Source organism: Pungitius pungitius, chromosome 1, assembly GCF_949316345.1.
Source record: "Pungitius pungitius chromosome 1, fPunPun2.1, whole genome shotgun sequence".
Taxonomy (NCBI): domain Eukaryota; kingdom Metazoa; phylum Chordata; class Actinopteri; order Perciformes; family Gasterosteidae; genus Pungitius; species Pungitius pungitius.
The window spans coordinates 7,057,542-7,080,392 of record NC_084900.1 but is presented as its reverse complement, the minus strand read 5'-3'; the positions used below and the strand labels follow the sequence as shown (position 1 = coordinate 7,080,392).

At 41.5% G+C, this 22,851-nt stretch overlaps 1 long non-coding RNA gene across 1 annotated transcript; it reads left to right on the top strand.

Annotated features, from left to right (window-relative positions):
- Positions 1–1,937: 1,937 nt before the first annotated feature.
- On the top strand, positions 1,938–22,631 carry LOC134127091 (uncharacterized). Its single transcript, XR_009956003.1, has 3 exons — positions 1,938–2,034; positions 2,310–2,401; positions 22,045–22,631. It is a non-coding gene; the product is annotated as an uncharacterized LOC134127091 (long non-coding RNA).
- Positions 22,632–22,851: the final 220 nt, after the last annotated feature.

Sequence of the window (22,851 nt, the reverse complement as noted above, 5' to 3'; positions counted from 1 at the left end):
ACCGAACGACCCCAGCAAAATCCCCGGTATACTGGCGTTTGAAGTTAACTAAATGAGAATATCGACCCCCCCCAAAAAAAGGAAATGGTCAATGGGGTAATAGAGGAGATTGACCCGGGAGAGACCTACGAAATTAGAGACGTCCACACCGTCAGCAAGGGACGTCAGCAACCGGCTCTTAAACCGGTGAGTCACCGTGTTTTTTTAAACTCATTTAGTGTTGAGAAAATAATGTATTTGGTAAAAGTTATGCCTAAAATAAGCAGGACACGGCTCCCAGTTTTTGAAAAATGAGCTAAATCAAAAAGGTGTGTTCGGAACAATGCAGAATCACGTGATCTCCGTGAAGGGGGCAGCGAGTGATCACACGAAAATACACATTTTCAAGACTTGTGTACAGAATGATGCACACATGGAGATAGAATAGCCTACCGTGTACGTCACAAGAGGAGTACTGACTTTGTGGGCCAGCCGCACACCTGGTTCGCTGTAATACTTTATTTTCCTCATGTACAGTGACAGTTTCACCCAATTCAATAACAAAAAAGCAGTCAACTTCAAAACCTTGCCACCTTTTTTTTAATGGTCTCACGGGGTTAGCATGTAATTACACGGGTTATTAAAACACCGGCATGAAATGCATTATTTCCACATCAAATACCCAATGATACAATTTGAGACACACATTGTGTGGCAACACTGACAAGTCACCGTTTGCACTCGGAGCTGGAACGAAGCGTCCCACTGATGACGGCTGTTTCCAGAGAATGAACAGTAACCGCATCTTGCAAACAGTGATTTAACGAATGATAAAGTGTAACTGTGTTTCTGTGCTGGTATTTTTTTTTTTTTTTTTTTTGCCAGATAGTAAATGAAGTAGTCTGCGTGGAGGCATCTTTATATTGCCAACACTAAAATGCATTCTCTCTTTTTTTCTTTTTTTTTTAATACTAGCTGTTTGTCAGGTCCTAGCCGGAGAAGCACAGGTTGATAACGTTAAAAGAGAAGGATGATTGTAATATATGCAGTTTTCCTGCCATGATAAAATATGTGCGGTGAAGAAAAGTCGATGGCATTAGCAAACACTTTTAACTGATTTGATCTTTTGCAATGTGGCCGCAAGCTTGAATACAAAATGGAGCAACTACCATCTTGTAAGTGGATTATTTTTTAATGTATTAGCTCCATTAGAAATGGCACGAGCCAGCAAGGGTTTGGTACCACCCATATTTTAATTAAGAGGGAAAAATTGCTATGAGAGTCTTTTCCGCTAGAAGTTGCCAAGACTTTTGTTTGGAATTGAGGGTCAGGATACAAGATCGATGAAATTGTGCTGCCTCAACATTTCTTTGTGTGTTCTATGTAGATGGGACCTGTAGTTTTTATTGGTGGTTGCATATAGGGGCCTTTGGAGGAACCATTCGATCAGGCTTTTGGTCATGCTGGTTGACGTGTGGGTGAAACTAGACCGTGGCAACACGTTCCAAGAAGTTTTGAAATGTATGCAAGGCTAAAGCAGAGGCGACGACATTTGTAAAGTGAATCATTTTCAGCTGTGAGCTGCAAATTCATGATTTCTATCGCTGACTAGCTCTCTGGCTTTGAGGAAACGTTTTCATTTCAAGAAGGGGATTGAAAAAGCGGCTGGAGTTGAGACAGGTTCATTTTTATGTCAGCCAATTTAGTTTGAGATTTGGTGTTGCTTTTTCTTTTTATAAAAGCCTTTATTCATCTTGAAGTACCATATAGTCTAACATAGCTTTTGAAAGTTTTATACAAAAATATGTTTGCTGTAATTCTGTTTTCAGCTTTTTTTCACTTGTCAAATGTTTTTTCCTTTCCTCACAGTGTATTTCTGTCTTGTCTGACTTTCTCCGTCAGCAGAACGCTCTGGTCGAGTTGTGCACATGTGCTCAGACAAACGCATGATCACACACATACGGCTCACAAGCCTCTGTTCTTGTTGTCATCCTGACAGCCAAATTTCGAGAAGCTGGCTTCATGGACAGAGGAAAGAAGCTGCAGGGAGCACAGGTAGTTACTTTTTCAAAGCCTTGCTTTCTCATGTTATTTTAATAACATGTTTGTGATATCACAACTCTCAAGTTCAATGTCACACATAGTTTTGGTTAGGGTCCTGATGCTTTGAATGAATCATGTGCAAATAATTACAAAATGCACTTCTTATATCAACAAAGCTTAATTAGTTACAATGCTTGTTGGTATTTGACTCATGGGATGTCATCTGTGTCATTATCATAATTCATCACTAGGGGGCATTACAGTATTGTGTTTTTGTTCCCGTCCAGCCCAAGGTGGTGTGGCAGACCCACTTATGAAGCTCTCCCACTTGCCTGCATGAAACAAAATCACGATGCATGTTAAGGCGCAGAGAGCAACGGTAGGATAGTGTGAGAGGAAAGGGCTCTTTTGGAAACAAAAATCACTTTTTTTTGTGCCTTTCCTTCATTCTCGTTTACGTTTCCTCATCGTAGATGTTTTTCTTTCGTCATATTTTCCCCACTATTACATGATGACCTGATTTCTTTATTTTTATTTTGCCTTCTACAGGCGTGTTTGTTTCTCTACACATGCAACAAGCTGCTGTTGTCTTGCCCACCTTCAACGTACAGGTGAAACTAAAAAAAAAAATGTATATATATACAAATATATAGCCATAATTATCAAAACTATATCAAATAAAGGCTTGAAATATCTCACTTTGCATGTAATGAGTCTATATAATAGTTTCACCTTTTAAGTTGAATTACTGAAAGTAATGAGCTTTTGCACAATAGTGTAAGTTTCACCTGTATCAATATCATGCAAGAAGTGAGCTGAGACTTTAACACTCTGAATGCCATCTCAAAGTTTAGAATTATGGAAAACATGTGCGGAGCAATAGACAATACTGAACCTAGAAATGTGTAAATCATTAACAAATGCTTTCTGTCAACCTTTTCTCTCTTTGTCATTTGCAGTTTAATTGTAATTTGAAAATTCTATTTTTCATCGAGCCTTCTGCGATGTTCTTCAGTTTTTCAGAGGCCAAACTGATTGCATGTTGGTGTTTTGACCTTTGTTTTTGCAAACAAATTGAATCATACAAACTCTCAATTGATAGTCATCACAAATGTATTATAAATACTTGACTTGACATTTTAAGGTCAGTTACAGGCTATAGTATAATTGTGGCTGGAAAACAAGAAGGTTGTTAAATATTTCAAATGGTTGCTGTGACACAGGGTTGCAGAAATACTAAATTCATTTAATTCAAATGCCCCTTTAGAATCCCATTTAATCTATTATCCATTATTACTGTGTTCTGAAGATCCAGGCAATAAATAAGAAACCTGGAGTTTTTTTTCTACCGACATTTTCTGAATTGGGTAGTTTTAACACAATTGCCCTTCTTGTAGTAAGAAACACTGTGATAATCCCACATGAAAATGACACGCATTACTCTTGCGCTGATCGGCAGGTGGGAACACAATCGTCAGTTGTTGCTCTCTGAGATAATGAGACAAACGCGGGTTCAAGTAGAAGCTTCCCGGACCTCGGGAGCTTTAGCTTGTGAGCAGAAATGGGGCGTAACACATTGTATCCCTGTGCATATAGGAGCATTTCTTTAGCTGTCTCCCTGGAAACCATTTTTGCGCTGCCGCTTGCAGGCTTCTGTCACGGATTCGGGGGCATACACGGGCATCTTTGCGCGCCAGGGAAAGCGGAAAGGCAAAATGGATATTGAGACAGCGTTTGCAAATGGTTCTGAAGTCTGCAGGCTTAAAAGGGTTGATAACCACGGATTAGCTCTGTCTTCTCCCACAGGCTGCTCTAACTGTGTGGTCTGTTCCTCGTCAAGCGTCCCTTAGTCTGCACATGCCAACAGAGAAGGATGGACAAAGTGCCAAGGGTGTCATGTGTACAGAGTGTACACAAAGGATACTTGCCACACACTGCATGCATCGAAATGTAATAGAAATCTGACTATTCGTAGCAGTGGCTGTCAGCCGGGGCCCGGTCCGAAGCAAGTGGTAATGGTAATGACTAGTCAAGCAAAGTTAGTAATGTGAGAGAAGAGTAGGATAGCAATGTACGCAACGTAGTGCGTTTGAGGAGATCCACCCTTTAGTCTTTTTATGCTGGGTTTTGCTAAGCATGAAATGGCTGTGCAACGTTGCCATTTGTTTGCTGCCAAGGAGGAGAGGCAACCTTATCTCTGACTCTTGTTTAAACAGACTAGTATGTAATCTCCATCCTCCACTTCTCGTGTATTTATGTGAACAGCTTTGGTGGTAAGGATCACTTGATTGACATTGTGCAAGCAGAAAGGATTAATTCTCTCAGACTTTCAATATTTTGTAATGCTGTTGCTTTTAGATGGTCAAAGCAGGAAGCATTTTTGACCTTAGCTCTGGGGAAATTGTTGCAAACACTGCACTTGTAAGTTAATTGCTAATATAAATAGTATTTCATATAGTCTTAAAGCATTGGCATAACATGGCATATTTCAAAGGCTTAATAAAACAAAATGTATACCCAACAAAAATTGATTTTAGTTTTATGTAGTACTAGTAAATCCAAACCCAAACTATTCCCCTCCCATGATTGATTGTGGCTAATATAGTTTGCTTGAATGCCTCTGGGTATCAATGGAGTGCTCAGTTGTTCCTTTTCAAATGGTTAAAATCCCATTGCTCATCTCTAGTACTTCCAAGGGAGAGGAGATTCCCTTATAATCATGCACATCTGCACATAAACAACTTCATTTTCATTAAGCCTCTTTACGCTTTATGGTTAATTTAATTTTAGATGATCCTATGATTAATGTTCTCAGCTGACTGTACTAAACGGAAGCAGTGGGATAACATGTACTGTTCTCCGCATGGTGAAGGACTACACAGATTAAAGAAACTACCATTCAAATATAAATTGTGGTAACCTGTTGTATTGCAATGATTTTATATACTGAATTATCAGTGCAATGCTCATGGTCCTTCTCTTCATGCCGCACGGATAATGTCACGCTCATGTGCTTATTTCAGAGGGAAAAGTACAAGTAAATATTCTTTTGACATTTGACAAAACTGTGCTCAAAAACACGTGCATACACGGCGACGGATCACAACCCCCACTGCTCTCATCAAATTAATCCATTTTGGATTTCACAAATATGACCTGTGATTGCTGGTTGTCAGTAAGGGGGGGGTCAGTCAGCTGCTGATACACGGAATGATTGGGAGAGTGCAGCGTGTTCCCATTATCTTGTCCCTTGCATTGTAATTATCACTCCTGCTCTTTCTGCACCACTGCTCCCATCTCTCCCCGCCATTGTAATCGTGATTGACTGGTGCGGCGGCCAAAACAGCACAGTCTGAAAAGGCATCAGACACACATCTCATAACCGCCCTGCCATTTGATCTTCTCCTCCTCCTTCACACTGACTGCTCCTTCATCTCTCCATCCTTCTCCTTCTTTTTTTTCTTTTTCTTTTTTTGGCTTGAAGGAAAGTTGCAGCCAGATGATAAGAAAATATGCTTGTAGATGAGCACAGATTCGATATGCGTGATGCATGTTATTCAGTGTCTTCTTATTCAGTGTGATTGAATATAATTACAGTTTTGTGTTTGACCCGTGCAGGAATTGATAATAGATGGAGAGGAAGATGCTACGGTTTGCGACATGATAGATGCACGTCTCTCTACTTGCTGCCTTTTTTGAAGTTACTGGTTGCGGAGAATAATTTAGAAACCCAAATGTGCGGTGGACATACTACATACATAACGGCGCGGACACTGTCCGCTGAGTCGGGCCGTAACAAAAAAATTGGTGCTTTAAAATACCAGACGGAGTCTTGCGCTGCGACAGGTCTGAATGATACACCTTGTCAGAGAGGGAAGTTCATCAGCAGCCACTGAGAGTGCCATCGATTGAGATGCCCTGAGCCCAGCCAGGTAATGGATTGGATTTATCCGTCTCTGGATAAGGCGGACACACGTGGACCCGCATGCACACAAACCACAGCCGAGCTCTCTGCACACATCGGGGCTTTTTCCCCCCCCCCAGTCAAACACTAACAAATCACAAGCCACGCATACCTGTGCACAAAAACTCACCGGCAGCCTGTGAGAAAATGTGTGTGACGTTCAGCAGGCATTCAGGGATCAACCGCTGTGATGTATCGTCACAGCTGCATGGATGGAGGGGAGAAAAAACAAGACACCGAGATAGTACTTTGATAGATATCAGGACATTTGTCAGGCATCTGTCTGCTTATTTTAGGAGTGAGAGATGAGTACCATCAAATCCATATTTTCAGTCGGGGGGGAAAAAAACCCCGTCTTGGTTGATGGAAGATGTCTTTGATGTGAGTCCCAGCAGTTCAGCTCTTTCATCAGTATTGTTTTTTTTTTGTGGCCAAGCTTCCTCAAACAAATATGAAGCATATCGTCATCAATAAATCGTTTCGAGAGCCATTTAAGTATTTCAAGTCTCATTATGATGACAAGGGTAAACAAATTGGAAGATAAAAAACACTGGATTTAAAGTGGCATTCCACTTGCTTCTCCATATTTGAAACCGGCAATGCATAATGAATGTGTTCAACCAAACACGAGCATAGTTGAAGAGAACTAATTAGACTAATCTTTTTGCCAGGAGGTTTACCTATAATGCTTCTAATCTGCGGACTGTAATATGATTCAGAAGACACTTAGTGGCCATCCATCTTCCAATGTGCCTCAAGGCTATGGTGTGAGCGTTTGTGTGTGTATGCATTTGCATGGACGCACTTGCAAGGTCTAAATTTGCACAGCCGTCGTAACTACCATCGTTAAAGTTGAAAACTGCTGAGCCAAACTTTCCAAACTCTTTTAGATCTTGTTTATTGACGCGCAGAGCGTTGCGTGACTGTAGATGTTGTAATACTCTTGAGCAATGGCTGTCAGATACTTTCATGCTTTTGGAAATGACCGCATCCATCATGTATATGTAATTAGTAGAACTACTTTACTGCTTGCAGTTCTTGTTGAAGAGATGAAAATACCAACACGTGAAAGTGTCAGTCAACACTAAATTTGACTAAATTCTCTTTTCAATGGATCCACAATGTTTTTAGAACACAGATGGCTGTGGTCAAAGTGGAAGTTAGTGGTCCAGAACCTGGATGGCCCTGGCTAATGAGTCTGTGAGGCAGAAGCATCTGTCTGGATATTTAATGTAGATGGCCACGTGGATAATGTCATCCACCGTCTGGCCTCTGGCCACTCAAGTCTCCATCAGCAGGGTTATCATTATAATTAGTCTCCGATCAAAGGATCCTCAGAGGTTTGGTTTACTTTGTGCTGACCGAGACCTATCAAAGGTACCATCTTATTGGATAAATCAAATGGCAAAAAGTAGTTTTGAAACAAAATATATATATTTTTTTTAATACAGCCGTGGTTGATTCTGTTTTAACATAATGCATACGGTAACTTTGGTAACTATTTTAGTTTAAAATTATACCGTTCTTCCATTTTTTGCTGCGAGTGATTCCATGAAACTTGCAATTAGTATAGTTAGACTTTCCCGGCACCTCATATCCAGCATACAGACTTCAAAATGTTACACTCAAGGGCTCTTTTGCTGCCTTTTCACTTTATGGAAATCGGAAAAACTATGAGCAAATACAGACAAACCGACATAAAAGCGAATGAAGCACCCACGTACCCGCTGTCACAAGGTAATGAGTGTACTTAGCTCTAAGGGAAGGGACTTCTCCAAAGGATTTTCTGTGTGTGCCCACTTTCCCAAGTGCGTTAATCATGGTGCTTGATTATGAGCAGCCATTAGAAGCCTGTGAGTCAGCTCCACTCATACATTGCAAGGAATTATGGCGTGCTTGATTGAATTCAACATTCTTTGCTCCTGGCTCGTGGGAGCTGGCCAAAAAACCCTCCCATAAATCGGTTGCATCACTTTAAGCAACTACAAAGGCCTTGTTTGTACTTTTTCTATTAGATTCTCAGATGTGAGCTAGTTTATTAATCCAACACTGTCAAATATAGCCCACATCGGATTCTCCACGAGAAGGAGCTCTCAGTGAATTTTAATGCATGTCAGCCTCTTAATACTGATACTTAAATTTAGGGTATCAACTTGTAGTACTGATTCAATGCTAGGTCTCACGCTTTCCCAACAATTGATAACTATATACCTTCTACGTGAAATTAATTGGCCAATTATTACTGAATCAAGTCGGAAACGCATGCATTTTGTAATACAACATGGCCGATATCCTGTCAATAGCATCACTGGGGTCTATAGTGATCAAGTAAAAAGACAATTCAGCCTGTGGCTACACATCACAAAATGATGAGACTCAAATTACTGTTTGCCACACAATTTAGTTAAAAGTGAAACTGATTTTAGTAATACACAAGTGTCTACTTTAAATATTCTCCTTCTTTGGAGTCTCCTTTTTCTGCCCACTTTATTTCTTTGGACAAACAAATCCATCCAGGACCTCTGTGTGTGTCTCCTGAGCCGTAGATATGTGCCACGGAGAGGTAAGAACCTCCCTTTGCTTTTCTTAATCCATTATCGCTCCCCATTCCTCATCCCATCTTGTGATCTCTCTGTCCCTTTCTCCTTTTGTCTCTCTCATCGCGCCACTGTGTTTCTGGGCACACCTGCTTCATCCAGCTGTCAATTACAGCACAGAATTACAGACTGGCACACAATTAGGGTCCGCCTCACGCACTGGCCCACGCTGGTAATGAGTTTCCCCAGTCATTGATCAAAGTCACAATCGCACTCTAGCCCAGAGTTTCCCAATTAATTTTTTCCTTTTTTTTCCGCTTTCCAGAGAGCATCAATGCTGATCCGCCTGAGACTGTTTCTATGTTTATTTTCCTGTGCCAACATCTCTAAAGGGAACTTGTATTTGGTCGTGAAAAGTTGTTTTCGCAAATTTGAGGTTTAAAATAAATGAGGGAGCTAGTAGTATTGCAGTGGAATGATCATTTTGATAAGAGCACCACCCAACTAGAGCTGTCAAGACCTAAATGTTTTCCCTAAATATTGTTTTACCATTTATTCATTTAAATATTTCTTACAGGCCTATGAATGCATTAGTTATAACCACCGTTAACCTGTCTTTTGCTAAAGTTGCCCCTCTTTCGGCATTTCGCAACATGGATTTCTTTTTTGTCCAACGTGTTATCAGCAATCGGCAACTATAAATCATTTTGCGCGTCATATCCAAAATGCTCCCACACTGGATATGTAAGGCAATTTCTGGGCAGATATGAAACTGAAATGTCGGTTTCCCCTGACGTTTTTTTTTTTTTTTTTTTACAGCTCTCCTCCACGCTTCAGGTGAGGGGGACAACTCTCCCACGCTGAAATATGAATCCCAAGGCAGTTCTTGGCAAGACCTGCCAAGCGTAGCCGGTTAAGGCAGACACGATTGGTTCAAGTCAGGCCTTGGCTTTCGTCAATGTAGTGACAGCAGGGAGGTTCAGGATAGCCCATTGGTCATCGTCATTGTCATTGCATCGGTCAGGTTACAGGTAATTTAATATGCGCAGCTCAACCAGCCGCAGCTGCCCTGCAAACCACCAGTTTAATGCATCGTAGTAGCACGATTGTCAGGGCTGAGGCATGAGACGAGCGTCTCAAAGTGAGTGCGATAGAGGGGAAGAGAATGACTTCTACTGCACACAATGTTTCTGTCATTTATTGCATGCGTTGGCGCATAGTCAACACACATATATAGAAAGTATTTTTTTAAAGTACATAAAATGCAGCTGCAGAGGGCATAATTTCCATTGTGCCAATACAGGCGTTGACACATTTTACAGTTTTTTTTTTTTTCTTATCCAAAAAACTCATCAAACTCTGCTGGTGAAGGAGATCATTTAATAAAGCTCTCATCTGGGAAGGGACTATGCGTACATCTACTTCTCATTATGCAAGTGTCAAGACTTGAGTAGTGGGCTTCCTGGCAAATAATAGAGGAATGACATTGCTTGCTTGTTTTTCCCTTTAGATGTGAAATGCGCTGAAGCGGGAGGGAAATGGGTGGCGGCGGGGGAGGGGGGGGCAGCAGCAGAGTGAAGCCCAGAGTAAAAGAACAAGCCCAGCATGGTCGCACACAGTGTTCAAAGCCGCTAGGCACAGGTTTGTGGGACTGACAACCTGCTGGAGGTGGGAAGCCCCCACTCACACTTTGCTGTCTCAATGAGTCGCTGGTCTTATTCTTCTTTGCCATTTTCACTTGAGCAGTTATATTATGCCTGGTGTCTTCTGTTTCATCTGAGTTATTCTAATTAATCTAGGTTGTGAGAGAAAATGTATCGAGAACGTCAAATGTTTGAAATGAGAACTTAAATCCTGCTAAGATAGCAGTCCTTTTGGTGAAGACAAGGTAATGAATTAATTTTGGTTTCGTGGCGCAGTTGTGATGAGAGCTGGGTTGAGTAATGAGAAGAGGAAGCTGTGATAATGGGAATCTAAATGATTAAAGTGTGTGTTTTCATGGGTTGTGGTGGGGACTTGCCAGAGGGTTGGAGTGGTGTGACATTGTGCAAAAGCGGTTTCGTGTTGGCGTCGCTGTCCCTATACAGCCTGTATCCATTGATTTTAGTTTTAAATACTTGCAATATACTGTGCATATTTGTAATTTCCAATGTAGACCTGAAGCATGAAAGCTTAGAAATGTGGAGAACTAAATTCACTTGAATGCACAAAAATTGTCTCATTAATAGTGTGGAGAAACAAAAACAACTGGTCCCCATCATATTATCTATCTTTCCTCATGCTACACACTTTTACTAAGTTTTAATGAACATCTGACTTTTTTTTTTTCTTTTTCTTTTTTTCTTATCCTGTCGACAAACAAACCGAGCGACAACCAGACCTCCTTAGTGGTAATAAGAACCGTGATATACAGAGAGTATGAACTCCGATAAAAACCAAGGACTTTATACTTCCAAACCTAAATATTTAGGTGGTTCGAGAGACTTGCACTATCCCCACATCAAGGCCAGCATCCCCAGTGATCTGGACAGCCACCAGTTTGTCCTCCCGGGGAAATGGCACTCCACGCATCCCTGTCCCATCCGGAGCATCCAAACACTTAGGCCAGGATGCTATTTGTTGATCTCTCCTCCGCTTTCAACTCAATAGTCCCTCATGAACTGGAACAACTGAACAAACTCAAACCTTGGAATGTCCACATGGACAAACCGTCAGAATGGCTGCATGCTCACTCGCATCACACTACTTCTCTTTGTAAAACTCCGTAGTTGGCACTACCAGTGATGGCTGTCACATTGAGCAGACACCTGTAGCCATGTAAACATAAAAACTCTTGACACAAATATGGCGTGGATTTGGCATCATTTCAAGGTGCACTGCCAAGACCAGTTAGGCTATTGCCCAAAGCAGAAATAGAAGAGAATATTCCTACTCAAAGGGTGGATCTCCGGGAGAGTTGGTTCACGTAGTTTCCTCTTTCATCATGTCTGTCATTCATGATGCAGTTTTACAGTCTTTCTGTAGTAACGCCATGTCAATGTGTCACTGTTCAATCGGTTTGGCATGAGCATCAATGCTCCATCAGGCGGCAGGTTATAGGATTCACATTCTCGTTAACAAGATTTCTGAACCAGTATATTTGCCTTTTTTATACAGTGCAATTCATCCCTCATGTTAACAAGTCTTTTGTCCTGGTGACACAATGAGTTATAGCTTATTAAACTAAATGGTTTCAGTGGCACTTGCCTCAGTGTAAATGAGCTCACCTACTGTGCTTGCTTCATATTTGCTGCTGTGATGTATGCAGACTACACACATTAGCCTATATGCATGCACACACGTAGACCTAATACACACACATTTAGCGCCTCTACAGAGGTGTATACTCGGAGTAGATATTTCCCTAATGGAAAAGCTCATTGCAAAAAAACCTCACTGTAAAACCAGCCTGTGCTCTGTCAAACTATTCTACAGTGTCAGCACAAACGTGTCAGTCTCTCTTCACTCTGCAATGAAATTTATAGCAATTGATGACTGATTGCATTTCCCCCTCACAGTACTCTGAGCCCTTTGAAAGTAACCAGCGGCACATTAATTTTTTTAAAGTCATCATTTCAAGTGCAGTGACTTGCAGAAAAAAAAAAGTTAGATGAAGATGTTCTAAGTTTAGTAGTTCTTATCAAAAAAGAAGAAGTTATAATTCAAAAGAAGGGCCAAAAGTCTCTGCGCGTGTTGGCTTTGGTTTGTGACGACGATCCGTATCGAGATGTACACATCCGACTACTTCTCTCCTTACTGAATCAACCGATGGCCTCTCAAACGGAAGGGCCAGTTGTGCCCCGAGAACCAAGAACAATCCAAGTGCCTCGGAGCGTTGTCAAGAGCAGCAGCAGCAGCAGCATGCATTTAGTGGATCCACCGAGGTAGATGGCACGGCTCAGACGTGTGCCTCTAATTAACGCTCCAGTGTCTCAGCTTGCGCATGTCTTTTCCGTTTTGTCTCTTGCCGTTCCTGTTGAAGGCAAAGAACGCTCAAGCAGAGGTGGACAAAAAGCTTTATGAAAAGACACTGATTAACCTGTCATGTTCTTGACAGGTATCCATTAGGCTCTTTAATCATTGTCTATATGGCATGAAATTGACATTTTAAACCCGCCATAATTCCTCAGGAGATGCATTGAACTGAACTGAGGCTGCTCTATACGTCAGTGCACTTGCAGCGGTCGCTACTTTCATTTATCGCATTCCTGCATCACGGCCTCCGAACCATCTATTGGTTTTCCCGCCAAAATAAGCGCTCCTACGGTCAACAGACGGGTCCCACGTAGTGTCCTAATTGTGAACCATTAGCGAGACGGGGGGAACCGTCCTCGGGTAGAGTTTGCAGTTCTCCCGGACTGGAGCCAAAGGGCTTCCTCGCTGAGGGCTTTTCTCAAGTCAGCAGATTGGGTTGTACACTCGGTGCCGCGCACCGCTGCTCCCTTTCTCTTCTCTGCCCCTGCTTCTTCCCTCACCTCGCTCCCCTGCTCCGTCTGTGTCCTTAAGTCACAGGGAGAGAGAGAGAGCAAGGTTGTTTTGATGTAGGATTTGATAGATTTGTTTGCTGCTGCATTCATTTGCTCTGTATCAGGGAGCTGACGGGCCGTAAAATGAAAATTTGCCTTAGATTTTCAGCATGACTGTTTGGGGGCAAATGTGAAGGAACTCTCCATGTATTCCAGATGCATATTTTTCTGTATCTTAACAAGTGTGCGTGCATGCTGTGCATGGCAATTGATTTCAAAGGTACTAGGGCAGGAGGCTGGCTGGAAATGATGTGGTTGATACCTTCTAAATGCGACGTTATTTGTTTATTGTTTACAAAACTGCATTGATATTGCCCAAGAGGTGGTGATACCATCAGGAGAAAGTCCTCCAGTTTTACTTATTTTGTTGCTCTTGTGAATAACCTCGTGATTAAAAAGTGACAGTAATGGATAGAGTCCTGCTTTTTAGGTAATTAGATTAAATTAAAATGCATGTGCGTCTTACGATGCCCACAATCTCTAATTAAAATGAATGTGATGCAAACTATGGAACGCGTTTTCCTTCTCCCCTTCAAGAGTTGAAGGAGACAAAGTCGCACAGGCTTTTTTTAAATTTGAGACTAAACAAACCCATTGCGTCTTTTTGGGGAAATTCAGTTATTAATGTTGATACATTGTGAAACTTCTCAATATCGCGCCGCAAAAAAGTCAAGCATTGACATACGTATATGTGTATATTACATTTCAAAGTAAGTTAACGCCGCTCAGATGCTTGCTTATTATGGACACCGTTAATGGCCTTGATCACCAAGGTGCTTCCTCTCTGTTTACCTGCAGTTGATGCGTGAGGGGAAACCAGAGCGATTCTGGTCGCGCAACAAGGAAGGTGCTTGTGGAGCGCGCGACACCCCATTGCTCTTTTCCCCCCCCCCCCTGTGCTCCCAGCCGGTGTCACGGAGCACGTCGGATGATGGAGCACTCTCATTCCGAGTTGAGAGAGCGCTGAAGGTGAGACTCGGCCAGAGACCCAGTTCTTTAATCCTGGCCGGCTTCTACCACCTTGTTCAGCAAGATAAATGGACTTTTGACCCAGTCAGAGCACACGCTGGCCCCGCTCTGATAAACAAGCACTTTCCCATCCGCTGGTCACCATCATGTGGCCCGTACAATTAAAGATATCTGCCTTTCGTACTGGTTGTGGTATATCTTATGTAAACAATAAATAACCATGGAACTGAATGGGCAAAGATCACTTCCAACTAGCTATAAGGCACAAACAATGTTTTCGAAGCAATTAGACAGAATTCTGCGGGTTGTCGGAAACAAAATCTGTTCCTCGCGACGAGGCGTGAAAACCTGCTTTTCTGACAGTCCCAACTGTTTGTGTGCTTTGTTGAAGTCCAGGTGGTGTGCTACAGACAGGCGAACCACGGGGGGCAATTAGTGTGGATGTCCAACACCTGGGTCCACGTGTGAGATGGGAGCTGGAGAACCTCCCAAATGACGCACTATTTAACAATTTGAGCGCACTTGGTACACTCTCACTCGGTGGTTTTATTCTAAAAAAAATACCTCCTCCAACAGTGATATTTTCACTGTTGAAACATTCACTCTAATTTCATCCAAAAGTAGAGTCTCTTCAAATGCAAACAGAAGACATTTCCTTTTAATGTCAAAGTGGTAAGTAACTTTTGCACAATGTAATTCTGCAGTCATAAAAGGGCTGTTGGAATAAAAGCTATCACCCAGAAAAAAGGTTCATTGACCTCTCTTCTCCAATTATAATAGATCTTTTGGTCTTAACTTTTCTTTAAGAAAAAAAGAATTGAGCTGGATATAAAGCATTTATTTCTATTTTTGTAAATGGTGGAAAAAAGTAAGCATACTGAATCCTGAATGGGTCAAAAACTTGGACAGTGTCAACTAGTTTCTCCTGGGCTTTAACCTGTGATATGTTGATGTCACCATGGAAGGAAACCTTCCCAATACGAAGCCCAAGGTCATGAGACCCCAGAGTTCTCTCAATCACGAGGCACTCAGTTTATATCCGTTGTAGAGCGTTTTCCTCAGAAGCAACCTGACTGGGACTTGGTAAAGGAATGGACGGTCCCGAGGGACTTACAAGTGTGCCTCAGATATAATTTGATAAGCTCAAATAATTACCTTGTACAGAAAACTGTGTTTGAGTTTGTGCCCACCTCTGAAGGGAAAGCCGTCTGACCAAAAGATAACCCGGACTATTCTGGAATGGATCCGGTAACTCCGTCTTAGTGTGGCATGGCAGCATGTAAGTCAGTTTTTAACTTGAGCACCTTGTGATCTGTTGTAAGGTCCATTTTTTTTTATAATGAGCAGCTCTCAGGCCCATACTCTGCTGGGAAAAGGCTGAAAATGGTTGTCTAACATGACAATCAACATCACCCATAATTTTTTACCCAGTAACATTGGCCTTCTGGATTGGATTGGATTGGATTGGCCTTCTGGATTTCTAACTGAGCCAATCTAATTCGCACTTTTTTTTTGATGCCTTCATTTTCTTTATTCATTGTGAGTTTTCGTGCAATGAAATAGAAATATTGCAAATATGTTTCCAGATCTGATCCTCCTGAGTCCTCATTTTTTTAAATGCATATAAGGAATACGTTGCACAGCATTTACACTGTTCACTATATGGAAAAACAACGATTGAGTTTGATATTTTTCTCTTGAAACAGTCAAAACCAGTGTTTTCAAATCAACATAGCCAAGTCTTGATCTTAGCTCTCATGACATTTTGTACGATACGTTTGCATTTAACATTTTAATTTGTGCTTGGACATTTTTTATTACTTGTAGTTTAGAAATTGCATGCCACCCACATAGCATAATCCTAAATCAATGAGTATTATGCTGTTATTTTAATCCATAGTACGCCTGAATAAAACTGATAACTGGTAACTTGCAGTGGTAATTATCGCTGAAGCAATTTACAATTTGGTTTTTAATTCATAAAAAGCTCTGACGATGTCATATTTGTCTCTAATCCATGCGATTTTACATTTTTCTAATACCATATCTTCTCAGGAGGCATAGCATGAAAATGTCCTCCCATATGAATATGTTGAACCTCCTTACAGAGTGAATAAATTGAACTCTATTATGTAGCCTGTGCAGAGAGCTGATTGATTAGAATAGAAGCCCATCAGCCCCATCAGACGTGTGGGAGTCGAGCAACTGAGAAATGTTCCTGAATCCAGACACTCGATTAATTACACATTTATTATATATTCTTTTCTTCTTTTAGATTCCCTTTAAACCGAAAACAATAACGTGGCACGAAATATCGAAACTATTGTTGCAGAAGACTATGCCATACATCCATTAATGGGTTAAGTTTTGCATATTATCAAGACAAGTGTAAAAGCTAAATGTGTGTCTGTCCGATTAATCTACCATTGAGGAACCAAAAATGAATTGTAGACGCTAACTGATATTTTTTCCTGCTCGGTGGTGCCATTGGGTTTTTGGCTCCACAGTACCGGTAGAGATGCATTTATCTTTCCATCCATCCTTTGTATCGCTCCTTTGTTTTTTCTCTGCGTTGTCTTCCCTCCCGGCTTGTAGCATAAATGGATTTTCATGCATCATCTGAGCGTGCGTATTGGAGTTGATGGAGTGAGGAGGATGACGCAGATTCCAGACGCATAGCTCCTGTCCTGTACCTTTCTGCCAATTCCCTCTTCTGTCAGCTCACCACCTTTTTTTTCTTTCTTTTTTTTCTGATCCTTTCTCTCGCCCACCCCCCCTTTTTTGGATGATTCCCCGTCTATATGGAGTAAACAGTGTTGTAGCCTGTGCCTGTTGGCTCCAAATGGTACTTAACTGAGGGAATATAACCTGTTGTGCAGTACATTTGGCCAGTTCGCCCCTTTTGCATTTGAATTAAACAACATAGTTCAACATTCTGAGAGAAATCCAAAATGTATGCAAAAATAATATAAATGGAACACATCTCAATAACCTTCTTTAGCCCGAGTCCCGTGTTTTGCAAGTAGGAGAAATCTGATTTTTACAATATGTGACAGAACATTAATACAGCAGCAGCCCCTTGTGCCATTGTATTGTAAAGATGTCTCATTTACCTTCTCAGATCTGGCCTTGGCAGCAACAAATAAGAACCTTTTGGAAGCAATTTTGCAAAGCATTAGGAAAAAAAACCCCAGTGCGATCATTACTTCCTTGAAGTGCATGTTGTCCATACTATTGGAAAAAGCTGTCCTATATTAATAAATAATGCCAACACAATGCTGCAACCTGTCTGCCTCTTCGCCAAGGCGTCTTTGTCTGCTTGTGATTGTGTTTTAATTAGCTTCTAGTCTAAAGTTTGATGATCTTTAGAAAGACTATTTTAATCTGGGCTACTCCAGCTATGAAAAGCCCCCCCCCCCCCCCCCTTCTCCCTGCGCCATCACAAAGAATGAGAACTGATATTGTTCCTTTTACTGCAAGTCAGCTTCCCATGTGATCGCTTATCTCTTTTATTAGCTTGATGCTATTACTGGCAGCGCTCCTTGCCTTTCATTATTATCCATTTTTGTGCCGCAGTATTCTATTGGAATTGATATCTCCGGCGAGTTCATCTTGTCGCGTTGTTTATGCGTGATTGATTTGCGGGTTTGCCGATCTCGCCCTCCACCCCTTTGCTCAATGCCGACTTGGCGGGTCGACAAGGTTACTTATTCCCACATGATAGACATCTTTATTAGGAGAAGGGAATGTTTGAAAACTTTAAGTGCAGGCATTTATCAGAAGCGTGGCATTTTACGGCCCAACACCCGATATGCCCAAACCCATCCATCACGGGTCGGCCGAGGACCCGAGCTCAGCCCGTTTGCCCTCTCTGTCAGCCTGAAGGGCGGAGCGTGGCGGAGATGGCAGAAAGTGACTTGAGGAAAAGAAACTCGAGCGTGTTCGTCATGACACAATTAGGCTCGCCTCTGCTTGCTTTTGTGGTGGCAAATACCATTACAACTTTTCTGCCAATCAGACCGACAACGTCGTTTCGGCCACAGGTCTCTGTCTGCTGGATTCTCACTGAACACGACGCCTCTTGGAATCTGCAAACAAAAATGACGTATCTCTTCTGTTACGTTCTAATGTATCAAGCAAAAGTTGATGTCTTTTGAAAAACTCATTATGGATTTTATTGGGGAAAAATAGCCAGCCTTGTTTACCCAGCGGCCCTGGTTTGAGTCTTTTATGGATACAATCCCTGTGTAATGAACTTTTTGCCCGGTAGTGATGGCCCATGTCATTAACGCTGACGCGAAGATGATGACTTGCATTAAGCCAAAAGTGTGGATGGTACTTGTTTTCTCTAAGACCTACCATTCTCCCCTCCCGCTGTGAGTAATGGCACTTGGCTCAGACGCTCGATGATGAGGCGATTTTAATTCATCTTTCATTTAGTCTTTTTAAAATGTGCGGCTTTACTCTGCCAAGGCTTCAGTTATCTCAATGATTCTTCTCCTCCTGTCGTACTGAAGTGCGCACACACTCGGGGCACAAACTCATGCACCGATGCACACACTTGGACACACACACACACACACGTTTGGACACGCTTGCCTTCTGTAGTTGCAGATTTAGCTTGCTCAGCAAAGGCATAGCCTTTCAGGCTCATTGTCATTCTGGAGCGGTGTAATCCTGTTGGTACTACATAGGCTCTGTAAAGCTCACACAAACCCCTAACAAGCTCTGGAGTTGAATAAATATTAGTTGGGCCAGGTGGCTTACAATTGGGAATAGCACAATTTTTTTTTTTTAAATGGAATCTGTGTAGTAATTTTCAATTGAGGGTTACACTGGGCTTATTGAACATTTCAACATTTAACATGGCATTTTGCATCATCTTTATTGGCTACCTAAATTATCTCTCATAGAGCTTTACATGTCACACAAACACATTGACATTGATAATGTAGACTAAAATAGGAAACATTGATTGCTTCTTGTAAATGTTTTTCTGGATAAAATAATTCTAAATGTTTACTATATAGGAATAAACAATTGTGATTCAATAGTTAAATGACCTTTTAGAGGAGAGCTCAATTTCTTTGACATGGGCGCTTACGTCTTCCACCATTGGATACCTGAATGAGAGGAGGTAACTGCTGAGAAAATTACATCTAAAATATTTGTGCCAGTGACGTCTACAATTCATTTATCTTTTTCCCCTGTGGAATATTTTGCTATTGACTATTCATGCTGCGCTGCAAATTTAGATGAGGGCTCACGATGGACTCTGAGATACTTACATGTGCTCGACTGATCTATATTTGAAGTTTAATTAGGCTCCTTGACATCAACCGTGCGGTAGCTACAGCAGCTGTCTTGGCAGTAATATTTGCTCGTTGTTGATTAGACGGTTAGATTGGCCTTCCATAATGTGTGTGTGTGTAAACATTATAGACTGGTCAGCACACTGGCCAGTCAAAGGCAAATACACAAAATGTGCACCAGTATGAAACATTGGTTCGGTTCGATAATTCAAGTATTTGTGGGCTTGTTTGACAAACCACCGGGCAGTAAGTAATTACCCACATTGCCAATGCCCTCCGAGCAGACTCCCCTTTAAGAGACACGGTATGATGATGCCCACAGTGCTCCGTGTGTGTCTGTGCAGCGCAAAGATGACTGGCAAAGGGTTTTGATTAGTGAAAACCATGATTGACTTTTCAGGGTCTGATCGATGAGAGCCTTCACTGCTGATGGCTCAAAATGGCACACCTTCAGTATTGATAAGCACTCAATGGGGAGAAGAAAAAAAAAAGTCTACTTGGTGGATTGCATCCCGCATCTGCGACTCTCGGGTAATGGAACTGTCATTCTTCCTCTTTCAGATAAAAATCGTCTTCCCCTCTTTTCCTCTTTCCTTCCTGCCACCTTCTGCCATATTGAAAGGGTTATATATTTAGCAAGGGGGCGACACCATTGCTGAAATAACCCGACTGTTTGTTTCTTCGTCTTTGCACCTGCAGACCAACACAGACGACTTCCTGAACAGCCAAAACAAAGATTTCTTTTGCATGACAATACTGAAATTAACTTCTTCATTAATGTGATCAACAGGTGTTTGTTATAGCATCGTGTCCTGATCCCCACATAGAAGTTACCAGTGCTGGCATCTTTATTCTGCTGTGGACATATTGTGCCCTTTTTTAGCATGTATGTTGAACATATAGTGGAGCAGTTTGATTTGGCACTTATGATTCTGCTGATTCTTTTTTTTAAGTTTGTAAAATTGGCTCCAAAAAGCCACAGTGAACATGTAATTCAATAGTTTTGTATTTGCGCAATATAGTGTAATTGCCTGACCGATTGACTTGCGGAGGCTGACACCGTTTCTTGTGACGAACATGCTTGCTTCTCGCTTGGCTTGAGAGTAATTATGGAGTGGGGAGCGTCTTTCTATCACTGCCATCATTGGAGTTCTGATTGGTTGTAAAGAGGTCGAGGTGACTAACTGCCCTGATTCCCTCCGGCTGTTTAAGAGGGGTCAGCATGACATCGCACACAATATAGCTTTAAAAAAAGACCCTGCAAAACAAATGACACATTAACTGTTCAAATTTGCTTTTGGCTAGTATCTTGTGATTGCCCAAAATACATATATACAGACTATATATATAAAATTCCCCCAGTCATATAATGAAAAAATGAAATGATGCCGTCCATCGCCTTTAGACAGTGCAATAGTGTTGACCGTATTTCCCCTCTAAAAAGTATGCTTTTTCAATTGGAACTTCCCTTTTGATATTTTTCCACCCTTTGCAATTCTTAAAGATGTCTATTTCTGTTCTTGGGGATTTTGAAGTGTGTGTGTGTGTGTGTGTGTGACACAAGGGTCCTTGTTATCTAATGTAGGGGTGACCCAGCACATTTCGACAACACTTAACTTAAAAATAGTAAAAGGGAAATTTAGCTTTAATTTTAACTGGAAATGCCTCAATTTTTAGTCTTTCAAAGTTTTTTTTCTTTTCTAAAATGCAATTGTCTTCTTGCATTGCTTTACTGGCTGTTGATCAAACTCTCACATAACAGGCAATTTGTGTGTAAGCCGTTTTAACACAATGTTCGGGTTGTGTATGGGAGATTTATGGAAGAGCTCCCACTCTAAGGGAGGACAGCAGCCACCTGTCCTCCTCTGCCCCCCCCCCCCCCCCCCCACCCCTACTTTATAGTTTGTCCTGCAAATGTCCCCTTTTTTTAAGATATTCAAAAAGAGTAGAAAAAAAGATAAATCATGCTGAGATCGGTGGTGGTCGATGGTTTAGTTTAACCAATTTCTCCTTTGTCATATTTAATTTCCCATTTTGGCTCTCAAAAGTAAAGTAGCAACTTGGTCTTGGGACCGACCTCTCCAGTTACCCTCCTCGGAGACACGCTAAGATGTGTGGGATTCTGAAGGCCGTGAATGTGTCCGAGAGAGAATGGAAATTAGAAAGTGAGAAGAAAAGGAGAAAGGGAAACGGAGGTTATGTTACGAAGACGAGTCTTGAGCGATTATTTTAAGGCGGTTGCTTTTTTTCTGGGATGACTGCCAGGTAAACAAGCTGATTGAGGGAGACGGCAGGAAAGAAGGGGGGGGGGGGTGAATGAATATGGCATCCAATAGAGTAGAGCTTATGGTCATGGAGTCCACATGAAGCCAGCAGTTTCCCAGTGGACTGAAGCTGTGTACTTTATTCATTTGCTTCAATATTGTAGGCAGTGTGCCGACAGCACAGCATTTTGTGCCTTCTTTAGTCTTACACTAAAATATTATTCAATTACAGGCATCAAGCCTGTGATGCTTTTTCTTGGCACAAAATGTTTTTTTTTTTTTTTGTCCACCGTGCCTGCAGTTTCCAACGATATACTTAAATGTTTTTGGTTGAGTAACCAACTCCTTTATGATGGCCGTGGCTCCATATTCAGGTGTGTGTGTGTGTGTGTGTGCGTTTTCATCAATCAGCTCGCTATCCGATTTTGGCACCTGGCTGGATCAGTTGGTACAACATGCTGCCGCCGTCCCTGGTAAATAAACCTGGAAGAACTATCCGTCCCATCTGCCGGTACATATGTCATCTGATGTAAACTCACCGGGATGGGAGCTTCCACCTTGCTGAGTCCGAATCAGCACGCGCTCGTCTGCCAGGTGGTTGTAATACGTTCACTCGGAGGCTAATGTATGAATCCTTTCATTAAAAGAGCACGGCAGTTAATTAGAGAGCTCCAAATGTGCCGTTTAATAGACGGACTGCGTGGACCTGCTTGATAAATATAATTAAAATTCACTTTGTGTGCTTAGAAGATACTTAATGTCATCAACTTTGATGCTTTTGCTTTTCATGTTGTGTAAATGTATGTACGGAAAATCCGCCACCCACTTTTTCCATTTTTATGTGAATTGAGTTCCTGGTAAAGGACTTAATAAAGTTTTTTTTTAAAAACAACACTTTGTTAAACATTTAAACCGTTTAAGTAAATCTAATTCCTGTCTTAACCTTCCCTGTGATTATTTGCAATAAATTCCATTTCAACCTTTTAGAAATCTGAACCTGTACTTGGATCAGATTGTGATCCTCCTTAATTTCGTTTTTATATTGTCGTTTTTGTATTGTTATAATTTTAACTTGTGGTTGACTTGAGGGCAGTCGGGTTTGGTGGAATGGGCCAAATAATCAACAGGAAAAATACAACAGAATAAAAATAAGGAGCTGTGTAGAATGATTTCATAACGGACCAAATCAAACAAATATGAGTAAAAGTCAGTCTGTGA